The following is a 23,155-nucleotide window of genomic DNA, read 5'->3' as shown; positions in this document are numbered from 1 at the left end:
AGAGTAGGGTTTCTGGAGTCTGACTCTGAAGGGATGAACCCAGATCTGCAGCTCGGCCACTGTGTGTGACGTCGGAGAAGCTACTTCTCTTCCCTGGATCCCGGCTTTCTTACACCTGAAATCGAGATAACAGTAGTACTGCCCTTACGGGATTGTTATGACTGTAGAATGAAATCGGTGAGAGCATGCTCCGTAAACAGTAACCCTCATCGCTACATCGTTCCGTAGTTTGTGTTTTTTGCTACAATTAGTAGGAAAATACACAGAACAAGATTCACCAGAGTAACCATTTTTATGTGTGCGCTCGGGCCGCGTTCAACACATTCGCACTGTTGCGCACCCCATCTTCAGAACTCTCTCTTTCTTGCAAAACCGAAACTCTAAACCCGTTCAACAATTCCCCATTCCTTCCCCACCACCTGGGTCTTTGCTGTGCTTTTCCTTTATGTTTGTCACGCTGTTGAATGACGCACCCGACATCCGTGGCCAGTGGTCGTGCTCTGGGATGAGGCCTGTGACCAAGCCGTTTTGACGGAGAAGGGACTGTCCCTCCTGGCTGTCATGGCGCCTCCATTTATCAAGTGCTTGCTCCTCACCGGGGCGCAGGCCAAACCCTTGATGGCGGGCGCCTGGCACGAGCCTTGGCGTGGGACTTTGCTGTGTGTTCTCGCTGCCCACATGGCCCGTGAAGGTGCGGCCCCTCTGAGGGCCTGAGCAGCTGACTCAGGGTCCCGTGGCTGGCAGGGGGCAGAGCCGGCGAGGACACCCAGGGCCACCCCGGAGCCGGCTCTGTACCCTGGCACCGGGACTGGCTTCGCTTCTGGTGGCTTCTCCTCGCTGCCCAGTCGCTGGTTCTTGGGCGGCTGTGGTGAACTTGTTCCCATCTCCTTTCTCAGCGTGTGACGTACGCATCCCCTCGAGGGGTACGTTATCGGGGCGTCTGCGTCAGACTTGAAGACCGGAGTGGACGGAGCAGATGGGGCGAGTGGCCCGCCCTCTTCCCGTTGCCCCTTCCTCCCCCGTGGCCACCGCCTGCGTCCTTCCTGCTCCTCCCTCGCCCCTTCTCCTCCCGTCCCTGCTCTCTGACACGCGTACGGGGGGCCCGCTACAGACCAGGCCACTGCAGACACGAGACACAGTTGCTCTCCTCGGAGCTGATGGACGAGAAGGGCAGGCAGACGAGTAGGGAGGTCACAGCACCACAGGCTGTGTCCCCTGAGGTGGCCCTGAGGAAAGGCCACGTGTGACCAGAAGGGTTCTTGGAGAAAGTGCCATTTGTTTTGAGGGTGGAAGTGTGAGTAGTTGTCCAGGTGGAAGGAGGAGGGGTGAGATGCTGAGCACTTTGAAGAACCCCAATGGGCACAAGTGGGAGGCTAAGTGCAACTGACCAACCGATCTTTCTCCAGCCAAGACTTTTTCTTTTAATGTCGCAAGCAGGCAGAGCGCCAGACAAGCTGAATGGGGTCCCAGCTCTGTGTCCTCTTGGATTCCTCCCCGGTACCTCATAGATGAGCCCAGGGCCAGTGACGGTGCTCTAGGGCAGTCAACACCAACTCGGGCTTCAGATCCGGGCCTGAACACAAGGCCCGTTCGGAATCCAGCCCGGGTACCTCCCAAAGGGTGAACGCTGTGGGGGCTCCTGGACGTTGTACTGAAAGCAACCAAGGACCGAGTGTCTCTACACAATGTTGCCATCTAATCTGTGAGCCTTGAACTCCTCTTCCTTCCATGAAAAATCTTTACTAACACCCATTATTCTCATTCACAAACCTTGGCTGGCGGTCAGGGATCAAGACGGTTGAAGTCTGCATCCTTCGTACTTGGCTGGCGATGTGTCGTAGAGTTACAGTAGGCATCTGGGTCCACGCAGGCCCGGAGGCAGGGTAGACGCAGCGTGGAAGGTTGAAGTTCTTTCCCCGAGCTGTTGGCAGATTCGAGGAGCTGACGTAGGTTCTGACCAGATCTCAGCAAAACCTAAAGAGGGGTTGTTCTTAGGTCGGGACTCGGCAGGCTTTCCTTGATCTGTTAGGAAAGCGTTGCCTCTCCAGCATCCGACCCCGCCTGTGTTTATGTGGCTGTCCTCATCTGAGTTAAGCCTGTGATAATACCCTGGAGCTGATGACGAGACCCTCGTGCCTTTTAACTAACACCAGTTAGACAGATGAAGTAGTTGAACTCTGTGTTTTGTACTTGGAAACCAGCCAGAATCCAGCCCTCTCCCCCAGCATCCTGGCCAGAGGCAGCGTCATGCATGGTGCGAAATCCCTCACATACAGATGACTTCTTTGTCGTCCCACCCCTTGCTAACCATTAATTCTGGTGATGATTAATCTTTTCACCCTTACGTTATCTGACAAGCAATCTTGTTCAGCGCTCTGGAGACCTGAAAAGTGCTATGTGTGTTTAATGTTAATACGCAGCCGCTCCGAGATGTACAGAGTACACGGGAGTTGGGGCTGCCGTAACCCGCAGAGGCTTGAAAGTGAGGTGTGTGCTGGGAGAAAGCATGAATCACCTCTCTGCAGCAGGAGAATGTTCTCGTGATTTTTTAATGGCTCTCCGAAATGAACGTGCACCATTAAGGTAAACTGTTTAAAAATTAAGGCTTTTGACATTATGTGAGTTTAAAAGGGAGAGAGGGAGAGAGAGAATCTGTAGACTGATGCATGGGACGCGGCTCTTGGGGCTGACAGGGATGGCCTGGAGCCTTGGGTCTCAGTTTCTTTGAGAAAAGGGCTTTGGTTTCCAGGGAAGCTCAGTGCCGTGGACTGAGCCTCCAGGTTTTTGGGATATTTATTTAACACGGAGTCCATTGGCCATCTGATGTTATGTGCGGGCAGCTGGGTCTGGCTCCCACCCTGGATTCCAAGCTGATTTGCATCTGTCTTTAGGAAGGAAATTTGGACTTAGCTGATGTCCATGACAGTTAGGATTATGGACCAGGAGTGTGGGGGGTTCCACACACAGGATGTAAACTACCCTTGGGGGCTTTTGTAAGAGCTAGCATCCCCCCACCGCCCCCATCCCCGCAGTGATCGTCAATGCAATAAGGATACAGAGGCCCGCAGAAAACGGACGATACATACATATGACGTTTGTCGTATTCTAGGGTGATTTTTTTTTTTTTTTTTGCTCAGCTATCCCTGGAATCTTTGGGACTCGTCTTTGTAGCAGTTGAGGGCTGAAAGTCACACACACATGCACACACCCCAGCTCCATTCAGTCAACACCTCTCCAGTGTCCTTCTGTGTCAAGCTTTGGGAGCTGGTGCTCAATCTGATAAATCTGTGGGGACAAAAGAGCGCAAGTTCTCGAGATCCCCACTATTCAGAGTGAGGCCTCCGGGCCAGCAGGACCGGTGTCAACTGGGAGCACACAAGTGCAGCTCCTCGGGCCCTACCCCAGCCCCATTCTCTTAGGATAGGTGCTCTGAGTAAAGATCTCCAGGTGAGTTGCCAGCTTGTTACTGTGCGAGAAACACTACTGGAAGTTTCTGTAAATGGAGGACAGATATGGAAACAGGTTGCTGTTACTCCTCCTGTTCCTGGAGCAGGCATCACTAATCACACTGGATACTTCTTCCCAGGGAGCCCTGTCTGCACCTCACAGCTCTTCTCAGAGCAGTGGTCCAGGCGGCTGCTTCCAGCTGCTCAGAGCAGGTCCGTGAGGTCAAGTTCAGCCTCTTCACCCCAGTCCACACTTCTCTCTTACTGGACAACAGCAGCATCCTGGTCCCCTGCTTCCCCTCTTTCCTCCTCTCCACAACCTAGAGTCCTCCTTGAAACATCCAAAACCGCCCTGCCTAGAACCCTTTAGTGACCTGCCGTTGCCAATAAAGTAAAACTGTGCCTGACCAGGCCCTGGTCACCTCCTAGCCCTGTCTTGGGTCTCCTCCCCCACTTGCCTGCTCATCACTGCCTCTCTGGCCTTGTTTGTATCTGTCTTCGGAGCACGCCCACTCGTTGTGCTGCTGAGCTGGGACATACTGAAGTCACCGTCTCCCTGGGTGTCCCCGCTGTCCGTGTGAGAAAGCCGAGGAGGGCAGAGTTTTGATCGGCCTGAGGCCACATGGCGGTCAGAGCCCCGGCAGGCTCGTCTCCAAGCCTGAGCTGCTTGTGGAAGTTAACCCCCCTCCAGTGGCCACACCAGGGAGCCACAGCAGGTCCTTGAGTCTTCTTGTGCTTCCTGTATCCACACTGTCAAGAATGCTCCTCTCTCGGGACGCCTAGGTGGCTCAGTGAGTTAAGCGTCCGGCTTCGGCTCAGGTCATGATCTTGCCCCTCATCTGTCTCTGTGCGGACAGCTCACAGCCTGGAGCCCGCTTCAGATTCTGTGTCTCCGTCTCTGTCTCTGCCCCTACCCCTCTCATGCTCACTCTCTCTCTCTCTGTCTCTCTCTCTCTCTCAAAAATAAATAAACAAACAAATGCATAAATAAAGAGAATGTTGCTCTCTCCCCCTCTCTCCAACCAATGCCTTATGTGGCTGGCTCCTCTTTATCTGTCAGGGCTGGCTTTGGGCCTGTCACCTTCTCAGGCCCTCTCTGGCTGTCGTCGTCAGGCAGCCCCCATCGTTCTGTCTCAGCATCCCAGTAGTTTGCTTCAGAGCCCTTGTCATAATTCACAATTGGTTTTTATATATCTATTGTTTGACTTGTTCTCAGTCTCTCTGCTTAGGGTCTAAGATCCATGGTGGCAGGAATTCTGTTTGCATTATTGGCCCCATACCCACAGCACCATCACAGTGCCTGGCACATTGTCAGTATTTAGTAAATGTAATCTGGGCTTAGGCATGAATGGATCATGGGAGTGGAGGACAGTCCTAAAATTTTAGGCTTGGTTTGGACCCAGAACCGTGTCTCACGTGGTTTCCACATTATGTACACAATAAAGCCAAGAAACAGAGGTCTGACTTTCCTGAGGTCAAGTGGCTCATCAGATCCAGAGTGATTTTATTTCAATACTAGGATACTTTTTAAAGTTACCTACTCCCAGTGGGCCACATCAAATAGCCCCAGATACCCTATTCTTCTTACCCTTTTTTACCTTACTTACTTTGAACAATGGTATCTTTTGAGACACTCAAATAACCTTTTCCTCAATCAAGTAAGATACTTTCTGTGTTGCACAGAGATCTCCTATCAGTGAATTACCTAGCATTTGAAGTAGGGGGTCTGCTTTTCTTGGGTGAACAGTCAGTCTCCATGGGGTGTGCCCTGAGCCAAATCCGAACGGGTGAATTGTGTTGCCTCTGACTTCTGTGGCTATCACTGTCTCTCGCTGAGATCTCCACCCGTAGCCCAGTCATGTCTCCTACGAAGTCTATTTGGACCCATAAGGGTGACTCATGTGAATTGCCTTGATTCTTTCTTGGACAGGGATCAGCAAATGTTTTATATAAAGGGCCAGTTAGTACACATTTTAAGCTTTGTTGGCCACACAAACCTCTATGAAAACTACTCACCGCTGCTGTTGTGGCACAGAAGCAACCCTAGACCTTCTAGAAATGTGTGGTCATAGTTGGATATCAATAAAACTTTATTTACGAAAACACTGTCAGCCCAGATTTCGCCCGAGTGCCATGGTTTGCAGACCCCTGTTCTGGGATGTCCAAATTAAAAATCGAAACCAAAGAACTTTAAAAGTTAGCTTTCATTTGTTCAAATTTGTTTGTAACGTACCTTGAAAGATGACTTCAAGGGTGCTGTTCTTTGGATGGGGAACTGGTTCTTAAACTTAAGAAACAGAGTTGCTTTTGGCTTTCTGTGTGGGCAAAGAGTCAAGCAGTGATTTATCGCTTGCAAAAATAGTTTTGATTTTTCAAACAAATAATCGCATTCTCATGAGTAACCCACCTGCCAGTCCATCAGCAGTGTGAGGAAAGATTCATCCTTAAACATGGTAGCAGGATCGCATAATCCACCTAACCTGCGTTGTTTAGTGATAGCTCTGTTTTGGAAACTGGATTGCTTTGCAGATGGGTCCATCGTCCTTGCCCGAATGCTGGGAGGGCCCATTCAGCTTTCTTGGAAATGCCAACCTCCTATGAGATAGATTGGGGGAAAAAAAAAACCCTGCACGTGGACCAATGTCAGCGTTTGTGTTTTTGACAAATGAACAGTCGGTAGGCGTTGAATGCCCCAAACATTGATCTTTGAATTAGGTTGGAGAAAAATAGAAAGCCAAACCCAAAGTATTACTCTATCCCTTGGGAACGATTTGGGCTGTGAGTAACGTCAGCGGCTTTTCAGAATAAGGGTTGAGTTTTCCCTTGCAACAAGTCATTTAGAGGTTACACTGGCTGACGACAACACTCTTTAACCAGGTTGATTAAATAGGGTACAACGTTGACTCTCTTGGGCTCCAGAGCTTGGTCTTCTGCTGCCACACTATGCCACTTCATTAGAGAAAATAAAACAGGACTTCCTTCAGAAGAGTTTTCCTCCCGCTAACACTTTGAAAAAGATATTGAACTCACACCGTGCATGCAGTTTTGAACCTTGCTTTTCTCTGTAATTGTCCATCTCAAGAATTTTTAAGTCTTTCATAGACTGTGTAACTCCCAATTCCTAACAACAGCATGTTATTAGATCTAGAGGATAGACCAGGGTTTATTTAGTCAGTTTCCTATTGTGTTAGACCTTTTTTTTTTTTTAAATGTTATTTTACTGAAAAATGCTGCAGAGAATGTCTTTTGTATACAGAATTTTCCCATGTTTCTAGTTACTTAGGAGGAGTGGTACCATAAATACAACTGCTGGGTGAAATGGCATGTTTTTTCTGACTCCTGTGATGGATTGCCATGTTGCTCTTTGGCGATCTGTCCATTTGAAAGTGTCCCCAGAAACAGGTCTAGTTGGCCGCTCTCTGCCGCATTAATGAATGGTTACCATTTAAACACCATTAGGCAGAAACCTAGCTGATTGTATTTGATTTGTATTTCCTGAGTTGCTATGGAGATGGAATACTTTTTTTTTTTCTCTGTATTTATAAATTGAATTTCCTTTTGGTGAATTGCCAGCTCATTTCCTTGGCATGTAGAAGAATTTTTCCTAGGGGTTATAGGAGGGCTCGGCATCGGTAAAGATGCTGGCTGTGTGTTTTAACCAGCTGTGCCTCTTTTGTTAATTAACCCTATAGCACAATAGTAGCTGGCTCTGTTTTAGTCTGTTCCCCGTTCAAGTGTCTGGCATAGTTCTAACTTCTCCTCCCCTTCTGGAATGTCCTCGGTTTGGGTGTTCAGCAGTTGGCCTGGTGTAGGCACTCGGACGGTCAGGATTTTGAGAGCGAAACCTTCAAGCCTTTGTTTGAAGGGACTTACAAAGGCTTATGGTCATTAAGGGGGGAAAGGATGTGTAAAACCCTGTTGAAACCCCCCTGCCGTCTTTCTCATGGTATAATTACTTCCGTAGTGGATGTGGTTTAAAACCTTGAATCCTGGGCTCACTTTTCCTTTGGTGAACGAAAGAACAGCTCTGGTTCGTAATCTCCCATTGAGCCTCACGGTGGGTGGCTGAGACTGAAGGAAATCTGGCTACTGACCAGAGCGTCATTCTCCCTAAGCTACCAGGGTGCTGATCCCCAGTTGCCTTGAGAAACCCTTGACTGTAGGAACAAAGCAGGGGCTTGGAGCAGGAGGAGTGCGGATTGACCGCCGCCGCGTAATGAGCGCTTGCTGCGTGAGCCCTAGAGGCGTTGAGGGGAGAGGTTCGGGGATCAGGCTGGCTGCCAGCTGGGTCCAGGCCGTTCCCGTTTTTGAGCTCTATGCCTTGGGCAGGCCACTCTGCTGAGCTTTATCGCCCCGCTCTGCAGAGCGGGTATGGTTCACTGTTCCCTGAGAACTGTCCTTGCGGAGATGCGACGAGCTGAGCCAGTTCAAGCCGAGCCCTGCACTGCCTGGGGAGGACTCCGCTCTTGAGTTTTTCTCCTTGGTTCCCCGTCTCGCACGGAGGTGCCCAGAGTCCATGAAGTGCGTTCATGTCTACCACCTGTTTGATTCTTCCAGATAACTTGATGGGTTCTGGTCTTTTTAGCATGCAAATCGCTATAGACCATCGTGTCCCTGAGTCCTACCCTTCACTGCCCTGTCATGGCTCCTGATCTCCGCTGTCTTCAGCATAGGCCGGCCTGCGGTCTCTACAGCCCCCTCCCCACATCCACACACCTGTTCACCTTCTCTCTCCGCTCTAGCCCCCTGGACTGGTCTCTTCCTCCCGTCACAGGACCACACCACTTTGCCTCTCAGGGCGTTTGCACTGACCATAGTCTTTGCTTGAACCTCCCAGGAAATCAAAACCAGCCAACTCCTTCACCTTTCCGACTGGCCTGTAGGCCCCAGCCAAGTACAAGGCCTGAGGGTCTGGGCAGTCAGAAGGCGCAGGGACAGATGATTTCTCCAGCACGTGGGTGGGTTGTTGGTGACCCTCAGCTGGATTGCGGTTGTGTTGTCATTTATGTAATTCTCTGCTCTAGTTCTGTCTTCTCACTGGAAGCAGACACTCCTTCCCCTCCCTCCAGCCCCAGGCAGCCACTAATCTACTTTCTGTCTCTGTGGATTTGCTTCTTCTGGGCCTATCTTATGAATTGCATGGTATGATCTGTGTCTGTCTTCTTTGATTCAGCATCATGTTTTCAAGATTGATCCAAAATTATAGCACGTTTTAGTACTCTGTTCCTTTTTACGACTGAATAATATTCCACTGCATGGCTGTACGCCATTTTGTTTATCCATTCTTCCTTTGCGGACTCTGGTGCTGTCTTTGGCTGTGGTGAGCAATGTTGCTTTGAATGTTCATGCACAAGTTGTTTTGTGGACATGTCATTTCTCTTGGGTGTGCCCTTAGGGGTGGCGTTGCTGGATCACATGGTAACTATTTCACTTGTTGAGGAATTGCCCCCCTGTCTTCCTAACTGCACCTCCCACTAGCAGCGAATGAGGATTCCGGTTCTTCCCCATCTCTGCCGGCTCATGTTATCATCTGTCCCTCTTACTATAGATGTCCTGGTGGAAGTGAAATGCTGTCTCATTGTGGTTTTGACTTGCGTTTTCGTGATGGCTAGTGATGTTGGTGATTTCTCACGTGCTTTCTGGCTATTTGTGTATTGTCTTTAGAGAGCTGTTCCTTCAAACCCTTGCCCTTTGGTTTTCAATTAGCTGTATTTTTTATCGAGTGTGTGTTATTTGTATATTCTGGACAGTAGGCCCGTACCAGATGCATGATGTGCAAATATTTTCTCTCACTCTCGTTTCACTTTCTTGCTGGTATCCTTGAAGCTCACTGGTTTTTGATTTGGATGGAGTTCATTGATTCTTATTTTTGTTGTTGTTATTTGAGCCCTCATATTTTTGGTGTCTTGCCTAATTGAGTTTGTTTTAAAAATCAGTGTTGCAGTATTACGCCTCAGAATGATTCACTATTTGGAGAGTAAATACTCTGGCTCTGGCCCAGTGATTTTGGGGTTCATTTGGGGAATTGTTCATTCCCCCTCTGGACTCACCACTGTGCTACGTGGACATACCTCTTGTGCCGGGGACTGATGCTATTTCGGGTACAGTGGTCTCCCTTCTGAGCAATGTAGCGGGCGCCCGGAACATACCTGTTGACCACATGACCGAATGATGCAATGCTTTCTCTGGGTCTCGATTCCTCACGTGGCATGTCTGTGTCCCTTCTTTGTTTCTCAGTTACTGTTGTTCTCCCCCCTCTCCCCACCCCCGGTCTCTCTGAGTGTGTGCGTGCACCTGTCTTTCTCTCATTCCTCCCCTTCCTCCTCTGTGTCTTCCTCTCTTTAGGTGCCCCTGGCTTGGTCTCTTCATTTCTCTCGAAGGTCTCTCTCCTGCCGTGCCTCTTTGTTCATTATTCCTTACCTTTTTCTTCCAGTTTGCCCCATCAGATGGCTACAGCAGGTGACCGGAAGTGACCCTCTCTCTGCATTTCTTTCTTTCCTTCTTTCTTCTCTTTGGTTGTCTCTAGTGTTTTAGAAGTTTGGGGAACTTAGACACAAACTGTTGAATTCCTCGTCCCTGCTACGCCCCCGGCTTGGCAGGAGGCGCTCCGGAACCAGCTGGCACAGTGCTCAGGTTTGCAGCTTGCCGTGTGCGAGCCTGTCCCCTAGGCCTCCGGTACTTAATTTGAGATTCAGTTACGAAGCCGCAGCGATGCCTTTGCACTTTCCGAGCTACATCTTTGGCACGTCGGGTGGGAGCAGCGCGGGCAAGTTTTCCCGTGTGTACCCCTGCCCGAGTTCGTTAGGAGCTTTATTATGGAAATGACTGCTTCTGCCTTTGCATTTTCCCGTGTTACTCTTCTGTATTGATATATTTTCACCTGCGCAATGTTGGGATATTCTTCAGGGTTCTTGCTTTCTGATTGAGTGGCAAGCCTCAAATTACACACGGGAAAGGAATGGAAAAGCCTCTGGGTAAAACAGATTTGCACTCCACGCTTCTTTTATTGAAAGGAAAAGTAATCAGTGTTTGGAACAGAAAAACTTAAACATAATAGAGAGTGGGTGAAAACCTAGGTTGTAAATTTGATCTGGGTGTATATGTATATGTTTGGAGTATAGATTCTGATTTATGTTCCCAGTTCTTTTTGGCAGGGTATAGAAGCCTCAGGGAACTGAAGAGAAGCAGGTAAGGATTTGGAAATAAATAACAATTTAGGGGTTATTGGAAAAGTACAATTTTCTGTTTCCGTAGGACTTGTGTCTGCGCTGAGGGGGATAGGGAGGGATATGCGTGACTTAATAACTGATCTCTCCCTTGAATACAGCCACCTCTGGTCTCAGAGATAACTCAGAACTGCTTTACATATATACTTCCCAGTACTATAGGTTTTGATTTTACATCTCCGCTTTTTTCGCATCAATCTGACACAAATCTTGTTAAATAAATATCCATCCGGTGTGTTCCAGCAGTTACCGCCTGTTGTTGGTTTGTCCAAAAGACCGGACTGGAAAAAGCAAGGCAGTCGTTTCAGTTGGCGAGTATTGACTTTAAAAGTCTTCGTCTGAACACGCGTCTGCATGAACAGGACTGATGGTGATGCCTGCTGTCCATCCTCAGGTTAAGGAGCTTTCCTGGAGGCCCCATCTAACTACCGGGGCTTGCAGCTTACTGGCTGGTGTCTCTTAGTGGCACCACTCACGTGAGGGAGGTGTGACGCGATCTTCTGGCCTGGAGCACGGCCTTCCTGAATAAGGCTGGGCTTCTGCCATGACGGAAGAAGGAGGCACGCTGGCCTGCCCTGGCCCTAGAGGGGGTGCTGGCGGTAACTAGCGTTCATCGGGCGACGCTGTGTACCAAGATGTACAGCGAGCACGTTAAGCGCGTGGCATGTGGGTAACCAGACGGAGCCGACGTCTGCCTCGGCATTTAGTGTGTGGTTGGCTAGCAGGCTTGATAATCGTTCAACCCCATTTCCTGGGTTGTACCTAGCTCCCTGCACTCAAAGCTCCTTAAAGACTGGAGGATTCGCTTTTGTCCCCCGGAGCTTACGTAGCTCGGTGTTACGTACCCAGGAGCTAGCCAGCGAATGTGGACTTACTAAGCCAAGGCTATTTGTACTGAAAAGTGTGTGTGTGTGTGTGTGTGTGTGTGTGTGTGTGTGTGTGTGTGTTTTGATTGCCGAGAGCTGTACGTTCATTAGAATTTTAAAAGCAGGCACTAGAACGAGAGGAAAAAAACCGCTTTTAATCTCATCACTAGTTTAGAGCCACTGTTCACATTTTCGAAGTGCTTATTTTCAGTCTTTTATCTTTGTGTGTCTGTGTGAAACAAATTTGGGGCATTCTATGTATATCATTTTGAATTCTCTCACTTCACTTGGGATTACATCATGAGCATTTTTACATGTCGTTAGATGTTTTTCCTTAGCAGTCTGTGTGGCCACATCACGTCTCCTCCTTGCTACAGCCTGGAATTGGAGTTGTTTTTTATTGTTACGCTGACCATCGTCCGTTTCTGTATCTGTGTCTCTATATCTGTATCTATCCACACGCACACATACACACATACGTATATGTATATATGCATACACACATACATTTATACATACGTTTATACATTATACATTTATACATACGTGTATACACACATACATTTGTAATATTTTTTTAAGAGCACAAGAAGGGGGAGAGGGGCAGAGAGGGAGAGTCTTAAGGAGGCTCCACCCTCAGTGCACAGCCTGACGTGCTGTTCAGTCCCACGACCTTGGGATCGCGACTTGAGCCGAAACCGAGAGTTGGACGCTGAACCGACTCGGCCACCCAGGCACCCCGTATGGTGACCATCTTTCCGTGCACATTTTCGTATGTGACTCCAATGATTTCTCTAGGGTCAGCTCCTGCAAAGCGGGTCCCTGGGCCGTTCAAGGCCCTTGACAGAGATGGCCAGCACTTTCCCGGCAAGAGCGCGTCGACGTGGGCTTCGTGTGCTTGCCTGCTCTGCTTCCCTGTCTCCCACATGGGGTGGTAGCATTTCCACTTTGCTAATCGGATGACACGTCTTGGGTGTCTGTGGCGGTGGGATTTTTCCCAAGTGTTAACCGTTTATGGTTGTTTTTGTTGGTGTGAAGAGTCCGTTTATTGCTGGTCTTGATTGTTTTTTTCTTACCACGTCTTTAGGCTTTTCTCTTTATAATTTGGTTGTCCTTCATATTTATAAGAATTGTGGTAACATGTGGCCACTTTGGTGGCAAATACTTGTTTTCCCTTCATTTTTCTGTGTCATGTGTTTTTTTTTTTAATGTTTATTTATTTTTGAAGGAGAGAGAGAGAGAGTGTGAGTGGGGGAGGGGCAGAGAGAGAGGGAGACAGAGAATCAGAAGCAGGCTCCAGGCTCCTAGCCGTCAGCACAGAGCCCGACACGGGGCTCGAACTCAAGAACTGCAGGATCGTGACCTGAGCTGAAGTCAGATGCTCAACTGACTGAGCTACCCAGGTGCCCCTCCCCACCCTTTTTTAATGTTTATTTATTTTTGAAGGAGAGAGAGACAGAGCAAGAGTGGGGGAGGGGCAAAGAGAGAGGGAGACACAGAATCCGAAGCAGGCTCCAGGCTCTGAGCTGTCAGCGCAGAGCCCGACACGGGGCTCGAACTCATAAACCATGAGATCATGACCTGTGCCAAAGTCGGACGGTCAACCGAACGAGCCACCCAGGCGCCCATCTGTGTCATGTGTTTTGACCTATATAACACTTAAAATTTTTCACCTGATCACATTGGTGGGCTTTTCTTTCTGATTTTGTCTGTTGATTTGGAAAGTTGTTACAGCTCCTGAGAACGAGTGTTTACTTCTTGGACTTACTTAAAATTTTCAAGTCTCTGCAATACGTTGGGAGTTTATTTTAGTGTTAGAAGTAGAGAGAGATTCTGACTTGGTCCCCTTTGTCTCCCTCCAGCTCGCTAATTAAGCAGTGACTTCATTCTGCGCTGTTCACTAACACTTGGTCTCCCTCGGTTTGTGATGCTTCCTTTCTGTCTTTTTCATAACTTAAAAAAAAAAAAAACATTCTAGGGTCTGTGTCTGGTATCTTTCTGTTGCCTTGAATCTGTTGATGGACTCTTGAGGCCATACCGTAGCATGTTAATATAGTCTTGTAGTATGTGTGTGTGTGGGAACAAGTCCCTATTCAGTGTTCTTTTAAAAAGAACCTTTTATTTGCTCCTTGTCAAGATAAGCTTTAAAATTTGGTCAGATTAAAAAAATAATGAGGATTCCAGTTGTGATCTCATAACATGCCTAGGTGGCTTTTAAGAGGATTAATGATTATTGATTAAAATTCTTGCCTGGGCTTGGCCTGGTGGTCCTGTAGAAGTCATTGTTGTGGAGCGGGGGAAGTTGACTTTGTATTAAGGCAAGAAACCCTAAAAATTACTAATACTGTTTTATATTAAGAGGGAATTTATTGATGACTTAGGTAACAAGTTTTCTGGCTTTAGGCACTGCTTGGTCAAGGACCGGCTATTATTAGGGCCTAATTTGTGTGTGCTTGTATGGCTATTTGTAAGTCTTTGTTTCTCTCCTTGTTTGCCTCCGTCTCTCTGTCTCTGTCTCTGTCTCTGTCTCAGCGTTTCCCTGCTTCTGCTCCACGTTGGCTCCATCATCAGACAGGCCAGGCTCCCCTCCTGAATATAAGATGATTGCAGCAGTTCTGGGACCTGGGCCATTTTAGTTCACGTCCAGTGTGGCCTAGGGGGAGAGCCCCTGCGTCGGCATCGCACGGCTGTGCACAAGTTTCCTGGAGCTTCTCTGACCCGAGCGTGCGCGTCTTGGAACCAGCACTTGGCTGGGAGACTGCACGCCTTGGTTGGCCCAGCCCCGTTTGCGTGCCAGCCTTGGCCCAGGGCCAGAGTCAGGCCCTGGGTGGAATCCGTGGTGAGGGAAGGTTGGGGAGAACTGGCCTTCCAGACAAAAGTTGGGTGTTCTTTCCCAGAAGTTGAGAAAATGGGATCCAGGCTTCCAGTACCTAGCACGTGCCGGAAAGTTGGGTGTTCTTTCCCCAGAAGTTGAGGAAATGGGGTCTGTGCTTCTAGTACGTAGCACCTGCCCATGACAGTCTCTTGCGAGCAGCTCAGCGTTCTCCAGCAGCGTGCTTCGAGAGAGCCCAGGGCAGGCCAGGTGCCTGTCGGAGGAAGCCAGCAGCACCCTGACGTTTCAGGACAGGGGGTTCCTCTTGGTCCCGACCTCAAATCCGGTGAGCACGGATGTTTGCCGTCCTCTGGTCTTCTTGCTGGAAAGCAGCTGCCTCTCCCCCATCCCTGGTTAGAGGAGCCCTGGGCTGCTGAATTTCACAAAGAAGGGCATCGATCCCAGAGTTGACCTACGTCTGCCTGGGCTGTCTTCTGTTACGGGTAGAGAATCCAAATCTTGCCAATTTCTTCCAGCTCTCCTGACGGCTGATTTCACGTAAGGGTCAAGCAGAGCCGAGCGAGGTGCTATTGGTCGATCCGCATGAAATCACGTCAGGACCTCTGAGGTTAAGGGTGCACGAGGCAGGAGGAAAAACAGAGGCTTCGAGGAGGCCGGTCAGTATCAGCTGAAGCACGAGGTTCAGTGGAAACAGGCCCCGCTGTCAAAACGCAGAGTTAATTTTTACGATTTTTTCCCTGTCATTCGTGTTTCTCCAGCACCTGATTCCACAACCTGGGGTAGCATTTTGTGTTCCCGAGAGAGGGTTGGCCGGGCCTCTCAGTAAGAGGCTCTGTAGTCGAGTCACTGGTGGGCTCAAGAGACGCCTCTTGTCTGTTCAAGGATGCTGATGGCCTGTTTGGGCCTTTGTTCTGGCCCAGACACCCCTGGGCATTTAATTGGGTTAAACAGTTGTTCGGTTGGGTTTCGGGTCCGTTTAGAAAACTCCAAGGGCGTTGATGCCGGGGTCGGCTCTGTCCTCATGGATGTGGGCGGGATCCCCAGCCCCCGGAAACCCTGCTCGTTACCGTGCGCGGACGGCATTCCGTGAGTCACGTGGGTGACGTCGGAGGATCCCTGTTGAGACTTTGCACCCAGTGTCACAGGGTCCCTTGTGGCTCTTGCAGGGCTTGGGTTCTCACCAGCGTGGACAGTGGGAACCCTCAGTAGTTAGAATTATTCTGGGAAATCCCTTGGGAAGGTATCATTTTGTGGGTGTTGGTGCTTCCGGCAGTGGAACGGATGGTTGATTCTGAAGTCAAAGCCCACACGCGGTGGCTGGCGGGCATTTAAGAGCTAGGTCGTTCCAGCACCCACACTCTCACACCATGTCAAGCCCTACAACCTCTCATTGAGTAGGAGCCTCCTAGCGGTGGGGGCACGTGGCCGCCAACAGTCCGGGGGAGCAGCAGGCCACGCGTCTCTTGTGCACACGTCCTGGCGCCCGAGCGCGACCAGCGGAAACGTGGGGTGGCACCCGGTAGTGGTGTTCCTTTCTCCTTTCTCTCTCTCGGTGCGGGTCTGGTGTATCATGTACACACCGGTGCGTGCACCTAGCTGCACGTGCATGAACTGTGCGTTTGATGTCACCCTGGGACGCGTGCTGCACGTAACCACAGCCCAGTCCCCTCACCCAGGTGGTCACGTAGCTGGTAGAGCGAGTGCTGGGGGCAGGGTTCCCGTCTGGCCCCACCGACCCCTGAGCCCCAGCCTTCTCCCACTCTGCCGCCTGGCTCTTGGTGTCTCTCCCGTGCCGGGCGTCTCCTTTGCAGACAGATAATAACTCCGATGCCTTGTGACGAGTTGATGAATGAGTAGCTGAGAGTACATGGGGCTGAGGGTCTCACAGGATGGGAGGTCGCTGGGTAACCTGAATATGACCCTGGAGGTTCCTCTTGCCCCCTCAGGGTGATCAAGTGGGTCTAGCTCTGAGAGTGGAAGAAGATTCTGTTTTTTCCTTCATACAATCACATAAGTCACATGCGCTAAACAGAGTTTCTTGTGCTTCCTGGAAGCAAAAATCTTCCTCTCAGTATTGACTGGGACAGTATTGTGTAAATGAAAGATGGTTTTACCATTTTTGAGAACCCGTCCCCCGTCTCTGAGAATTGGCTGCGGCTGGAGGGAACGATGCGGGCGCGCTCGCACGGGAGGGTGGCTGGTTCATGTGCAAACACAGATGCGCGTAGCTCCAGGAGCCACATTTCTCACCATTTGTTACTGTTACTTAATTGGAAGTGACAGTTTTGTGTTCCCAAAAGAACAGTCACGTTTCTCCTTCCAGATTTGTTGTGGCAATTTACTAGTGGATCTAATTATAATGTTTGGTGGGGCCTCGGGTGGAGGGCCCACCTAAGTGGTAATCACACATTTTTCTTATGATATAGAGCGCTGGATTTTTCCCCCCTGTGTAAAAATTGCTTCTAAATGGTAAAGCTAAATTGAAAAATGTTGCCCTTTTTTGGGGGATCCTTTATGTGATGGTTGAGAGCTTTGGCCATGGAATGGGTCAGTCTAAGGCCGAATCCTGACGCTCTACCTTACTCGCTGCATGCCCTTGGCTGGGATGTGATGTGACCCAGCCTCAGTTTACCACCTGTCAAATGGTGAGATAAGAGGAGCTCCTCAGAAGGTTGATAGGACACTTCCTTGTCTGTGGCGGACTGTGACCGTGCTGTCAATCACTGACTAGGGTGGTGCCCGTCTCCCAATAGGTGTGACTACTATCTTTTTTTTTTTTGATGATTGCAAAAAGATGGCTTTTTTATTGTTGATAATCTTACTATTCTTTTTTATCATTAAAATTAAAAAAAAATATTTAATTTACATCCAAATTAGTTTATAGTGCAACAGTGATTTCAGAGGTAGAGTCCTTAATGCTCCTTACCCATTTAGCCCATCCCCCTTCCCACAACCCCTCCAGTAACCCTCTGTTTGTTCTCCATATTGAAGAGTTTCTTGTGCTATGTCCCCTTCCCTGTTTTTGTATTATTTTTGCTTCCCTTCCCTTGTGTTCATCTGTTCTGTCTCTTAAAGTCCTCATATGAATGAAGTCATGATCTTTGTCTTTCTCTGACTAATTTCACTTAGCATAATACCCTCCAGTTCCATTCACGTAGCTGCAAATGGCAAGATTTCATTCTTTTTGATTTCCAAGTAATACTCCATTGTATATATATCCCACATCTTCTTTATCCACTCATCTATTAATGGACATTTGGGCTCTTTCCATACTTTGGCTATTATCAATAGCACTGCTGTAAACGTGGGGGTGCATGTGCCCCTTCAAAACAGCACACCTGTATCCCTTGGATAAATACCTAGTAGTGCTGGGTCGTAGGGTAGTTCTATTTTTAATTTTTTGAGGAACCTCCACACTGTTTTCCAGAGTGGCTTCACCAGTGTGCGTTCCCACCAGCAGTGCCAGAGGTTCCTCTTTCTCCGCATCCTCACCAACATCTATTGTTGCCTGAGTTGTTAATGTTAGCCATTCTGACCGGTGTGGGGTGGTATCTCATTGTGGTTTTGATTTGTACTTCCCAGATGATGAGTGATGTGGAGCATGTTTTCATGTGTCAGTTGGCCATCTGGATGTCTTCTTTGGAGAAGTGTCTAGTCATGTCTTCTGCCCATTTGTTTGCTGGATTATTTGTTTTACGGTGTTGAGTTGGATAAGTTCTCTGTGGAATTTGGGTACTAAGAAAAATACGGAAGCTTTGCGAATCTGCCTGTCATCTTTGTGCGGGGGCCATGCTAATCTTCTCTGTATCGTTCCGGTCTTAGTACATGGGCTGCCAAAGTGAGCACTACTTGTGACTATGTTATGATGACTTTGTCTTAATTCTTTCCATCTGCTTGTATTTTGAATGACAGTGTCCACTTAGGTGTTTCCCCTAGTACAGGCAATGCGGACTTTTCCTAGATACTTAAGGGAAATTTCTCTTCCACGTGGTTAAAAGTATAGTGCTTAAAGACATTTAATTTTGTTTTTATTTTTTTCCTGCCCAAACCGAAACCAGTGGTTGACGGTTAGCTTATAACCCTTGCATCTCTCCTGACCGATGGTGACGGAGGCCTTGGTCAGTGAATTCTGAAATAAAAGTTGTTTCCTGCAGAAGCAGCTTCTGTTTCTTTTATGGGAAACAATGAGTTAGCTGCTCTGGGGGCAGGCTGGTTTGGTGGTCGATGGTGTGTTCTAGAGAGATGAGTTGGTTGGGGGAGGGCACAGAGTTAGTCATTTCCTTAAGGTTCCCCTTTCTCATCTGTGAAATAAGGATCTTACCCCCAGTGTTCACTCTGTAGAGTTTTTGTGAAATTTCAGGGAGCCCACAAAAGAACACAGTGCCTGGCACATAGAGAGCACTCCATAAATGTTAGCTGTTGCGTTTTTATTTCTGTTCTTACTTTCCTTGCCAAGTTCTGAGGATGACTGAGAGAGGCACCCCACGTGTTGATCTTGTCATCTTGTTCCTTGGAGTTGGTAATTTGGACTGCTGCAGGTTAACACTGAAAAAAGTTTGGTGTGAAATCACGTGGCACCTGATTTCGGAGAAGCACACAGCTCTTGAGGTCTCCAAGGATGTGGAGCTGGCAGACGTTGTGACGTATGACCTTGGATGGTGTGAGGAAGCGACAGGATGCTGGTGGAGACAACTGATCATCATTAGAGCTATTCCCTCCTCCGTTTTGGGGGGGGTCACAGCTTGGGGGTCTTTGGATCAAAAACAGCACTAAGTTGAGTTCTAGAGTCAAAGAGGAGCCTTTCAGTATCAGCAGTACAGAACGGCCAGTTTGTGATGTGCTGGGACCGATGACCCCGGCCCACCGTGGTCATCGTCAAAGACCAGAGCTGTGACGCATCTACTCAGGTTTGCGGACTGGGGTGTGGGTCAGGTCTAGCTCCGGTGAGGAGAAGCTGGAGCTCAGGCCTGAAAGAGGAAGGCATTCCTCTTCCACACCAGGTTTATCTCGTTGCCTCGCAGGGGGAGAAAGTCCAAAGCAGGAGGAGGAACAGGTGGCAGAAAAACCGAGGAGAGGCCGGTATTGTCAGGGCCCAGGGTGAAGGAATGGGGGGCGGCCCAGAGCACCCCAGGCCTCACAGGTTCCGGGCAAGGATTTGGTCTTTGCTTTAAGAAGAATGGAGTGTCTTTCAAGAGTCCTAAACAGGGATCAAATTGGCCTTTTAAACTTGTTACATTGTCCAACTGCAGAGAGAGAATTGGTGACGGCCAAGGTCTGTGCCACTTGAGCTGTTGGCCCCTGCAGCTTTCAGCAAGCCAGGTGCAGTGGTTGGAAGTTGGGGCGAGGACGATGGGAATTAAGGGAAGATGCAAGGATTTGGCCGAGGAAACGGACACGACCAGGGCTCCGTGTCTTATGTTTTTAGATCAAACCCTTTCCTTTCAGACTATATTCTTGGTTCAGTCTTTCTGCCTCTGCTTCATTTCCCTATGGCTCGCACGGTCTCTTTCCTCCTGCTTTTCCCTGAAAATGATTCTTTGGGTAAAAATAAATACCTTCCCGCTTAGAGCAGCTCCTCTTCCAGATGAAGCGAATAAGTGAGTGACTGAAATGAGCAGTGACTCGTAACGAGGAAGGTGCCCGTGGTCCGTGATTGACACAGGTGCAGCTTTTCCTCCCGGAGAGCCGTCGGTTCAGTGTTCCATTTACAAAACGCGCAGCAGGACCCGCACTTCGTAGTGGCTTTACCCAGCAGAGCATTACAATATTGTTTATTTTCAGGCTCAGTGAAGGCTGAAAAAGTCCCCCTTTCAGGCGGTCTCCAGGCTAGGTTTGCTTGTCTTTCGATTGGGTTCCTTAGGTGGCATGCTTGGGAGGTACCATTAGTGTGTGTCTTCCAAAAGAAAACCACCTGTGATGGCGGCCACGTGTGTTTCGTGTTCCAGCCTTGCCGTTGTGCAAGAGTGACGCTCTCATTTTCGTCTCCGAGAAAGGTAGACAAAGGTGAGACCCACAGCTCTGAGCCCACCTGCCTCCCCAGTTGGGAGAGGTCGTCGGCACGTGCTGGGATTATCGCGGCAGCCTCTGCTGGTGGCCCTGCTCCCACCGTGGCTGAGCCTTCCCTGCTGTGAGTCTCTGCTGCTGCCATGGAGGGCCCTGGAAAATAGAAGTTGGGTCATGTCCCCTCTAGCCTCTCGGGCTTCCTTTCATACCTTCCCCCTCACAGCCCCACATAGTCTGGCCCTTCCCTCTTCTCTGTTTTCCTTCCGCCGTCCTGCCCCGGACACCTCCGCTCCTTCCCCTCTGGCATGTTGCAGTCTCCAGACTCTTGCTGCCTCTTTGGCCTGGTATGTTCCACTTCCAGATCTTTATATGCCCTTCTCCCTTTCTCCCCAAGGTCTTCAGCTAAATACCACTTTAGCGAGAGACTGTTCTATGTGTAACAGCACCCCTGACCTGGCTTCAGTTTTCTGTGTAGGTCTTTGAACTGTTTGACATAAAAACTGGTTTGTTGGTTTCCCCGGATCCCCCCCACTAGTGTCAGCTCTAGAGAACGGGGGCTTTTCCGTCTCCTCTGCTGAATCCTGGACCCAGACAGTGACAGGTGCACGGTTGGGCTGTGTGAGCGTGGCCAAACGAGTAAGGACTTGAGAAGTACCCCACTGGGTCTGCGTGGTCGTGTCTGGGAAAGTGAGGCGGTGCTTCTGTTACCTGTTTTTGCTTAACAAATCACCCTAGAAGTTAGTGGCTTAAAACAGCCACCGTTGCATTTGCTCACATTTGTGTGAGGAAGAGATTCGGTGGACACAGCCGGGATGCTCATCTCTGCTCTGTGTCACCTGAGGCCTCAGCTGCAGCGGCCCGGAGGACCGAGGGTGGGTGGGGCGCCGGGCCAGTTGCGGCTGGTGTATCTGCACCCGCGTTCTGGCTGGTGGCCACGTCCCTTGGTCCTCCTTCACCCGAAGTGTCCACGCGCCCTGCTAGGCCTTAGGCGTTCCTGGTCGTCTCGGGGCTCTCGGGAGTGTTCCTGCCGGACGTGGCAGCCTCTGCTTGTGTCACACCTGCTGGCCAGGGCGAGTGTCACAGCCAAGTCCAGGTCAGCGAGGGCAGTGCCTGCACAAGCACAGGGACACCAGGAGGTGTGGTCCGGGTGGGGCCGCTGTACAGAGTCTGGCAGTGTGTGATGCGGAGCTGAAGGGACAGATCTAGAACCGCCTGCTGGGTTTGTACCTTGAGTTCACGACTCTCCAGTGGTGGGCTTGAGCTAAGTGACCTGATTTTTCTGTGCCTGTTTTTCTCACGGGTAAAATGGGGCAGAGGCTACTTGGTAGGCTTGTTGCTGAGAGGTTCTTTGCCTTCTCTTTATCTCACCTGCCAGATGTTGCTTAAACACCTGCTGGGTGCCAGCCCTGTGCCTGGGTTCTGGGATCCAGGACGTCCCTCGTGGGGCTTGCGGGAGGCCGGGGAGGGCATGTGGGGAGGTCAAGAAGTCTTCTCGAAGCGTGTCGTGGGCCGGGTTGGAGGGCTCGGGGAGCCCAGAGTGCACGCCCTCACCTGGGCTGGGGCGGGGCCGGGCCGAGAAGACTTCCTGTGGAGAATCTCGTAAGACAATCCCTGAAGGATAAGCTGGGCTTTGGTGGGCAGAAGTTTCCAGGTAGGAAAGGGCACATGGAAGGGCATGTGCAAAGGCCCAGAGGAGGATGAGGAAGCATGGTCGATAGAGGGACTGAAAAGTTAGGGGCAGGAAGGGCCGGGCACAGTCCCCCAGACACGGACCTGCAGTTTGTTACTTCTTAGGGTTTTTAATGCCTGAAGTTTGTGATGCAGAAGCCATTAACTTAATATTTTTAGTTTTTACTTTACTTTTTTTTTAAGTTTCTTTATTTATTTTGAGAGAGAGTGAGAGCAGTCGAGGGGCAGAGAGAGAGGAGGGAGGATCTCAAGCAAGCTCCGTGCTGCCAGTGCAGAGCCCAGTGTGGGGCTCAGACCCACAGACCGTGAGATCATGACCTCAGCCAAAGTCAAGAGTTGGACGCTCAACCGACCGAGACACCAACTAGTATTTAGTCGGTGCCCCAACTAAATATTTTTAAAGAAAATCGCCGCACTCCTCCAGACCCCCTTGTCACAAATGATCCATAAGGACTTCCAGAAACAGAATTAAATGACAGAGAAGACTGTTCACGAGCCCCATCCTCAAACCTCAGAGTGACAGATTTAAAGGAAGGCTTTTTACCCCTCCTTCCACCCACGCCTACCAGGTCCCAAAGCATTTGAACTTCCTGTCTGTAAGCCGGAAAACTGGGAGGTCCTGCTTGAGAAATTCTGGGTTGGGGTTCCCCCTTGGTGACCTCATCCAGTGTCCTCTGAAAGTCTGAGACCTCCTTGGTCTGCTTCACCACCCACTGGCTCCTTGATTTCTCGGGAATCCGGTCTTCCCCTCTCCAAAATGGGGGGCTGTATGAACTTGATAGGCTGGAGAAGAGAATTAAATCAGGTGCTGTAATCACACTCTCGTGCATGCTTATTACCTCTCCGTGAACATGGGCTCAGCCCTGGAGGAACCCGTGCCCTGGGTTTCTCGCCCCTGTCCCGACACCTGCCTCGTAACCTCCTCCTGGTGCTGGCGGCCTCCCCTCAGTCCTCGGGCGTCTCTGGGAAAGCTCCCTGCGTCCCCCGGTCACACCTCTGAGAGGCAGCAGCTGCCTGAGGGGCCCCGGGCGCCCAGCCACTCGGAGCCTTTGGACCACCGGCTGCTCCTCCAGGTGGCACGGGCGCCCGTCG

The 23,155-nt window shown here is 49.9% G+C and overlaps 1 protein-coding gene and 1 non-coding gene across 6 annotated transcripts in view; one reads left to right on the top strand and one right to left on the bottom strand.

Moving 5' to 3' along the window:
• The window catches only part of SNX29 (sorting nexin 29), a 493,450-nt gene that overhangs the window by 215,565 nt on the left and 254,730 nt on the right, over window positions 1-23,155 (top strand). The window lies entirely within an intron of this gene.
• LOC123589836 lies at window positions 18,111-18,217 on the bottom strand. The gene has a single exon (XR_006708483.1). It is a non-coding gene; the product is annotated as a U6 spliceosomal RNA (small nuclear RNA).

The sequence above is a fragment of the Leopardus geoffroyi genome, chromosome E3 (genome assembly GCF_018350155.1).
Source record: "Leopardus geoffroyi isolate Oge1 chromosome E3, O.geoffroyi_Oge1_pat1.0, whole genome shotgun sequence".
NCBI classification, from domain to species: Eukaryota; Metazoa; Chordata; class Mammalia; order Carnivora; family Felidae; genus Leopardus; species Leopardus geoffroyi.
The sequence above is the reverse complement of the archived record's forward strand: the minus strand, read 5'-3'. Positions and strand labels throughout refer to the sequence as shown.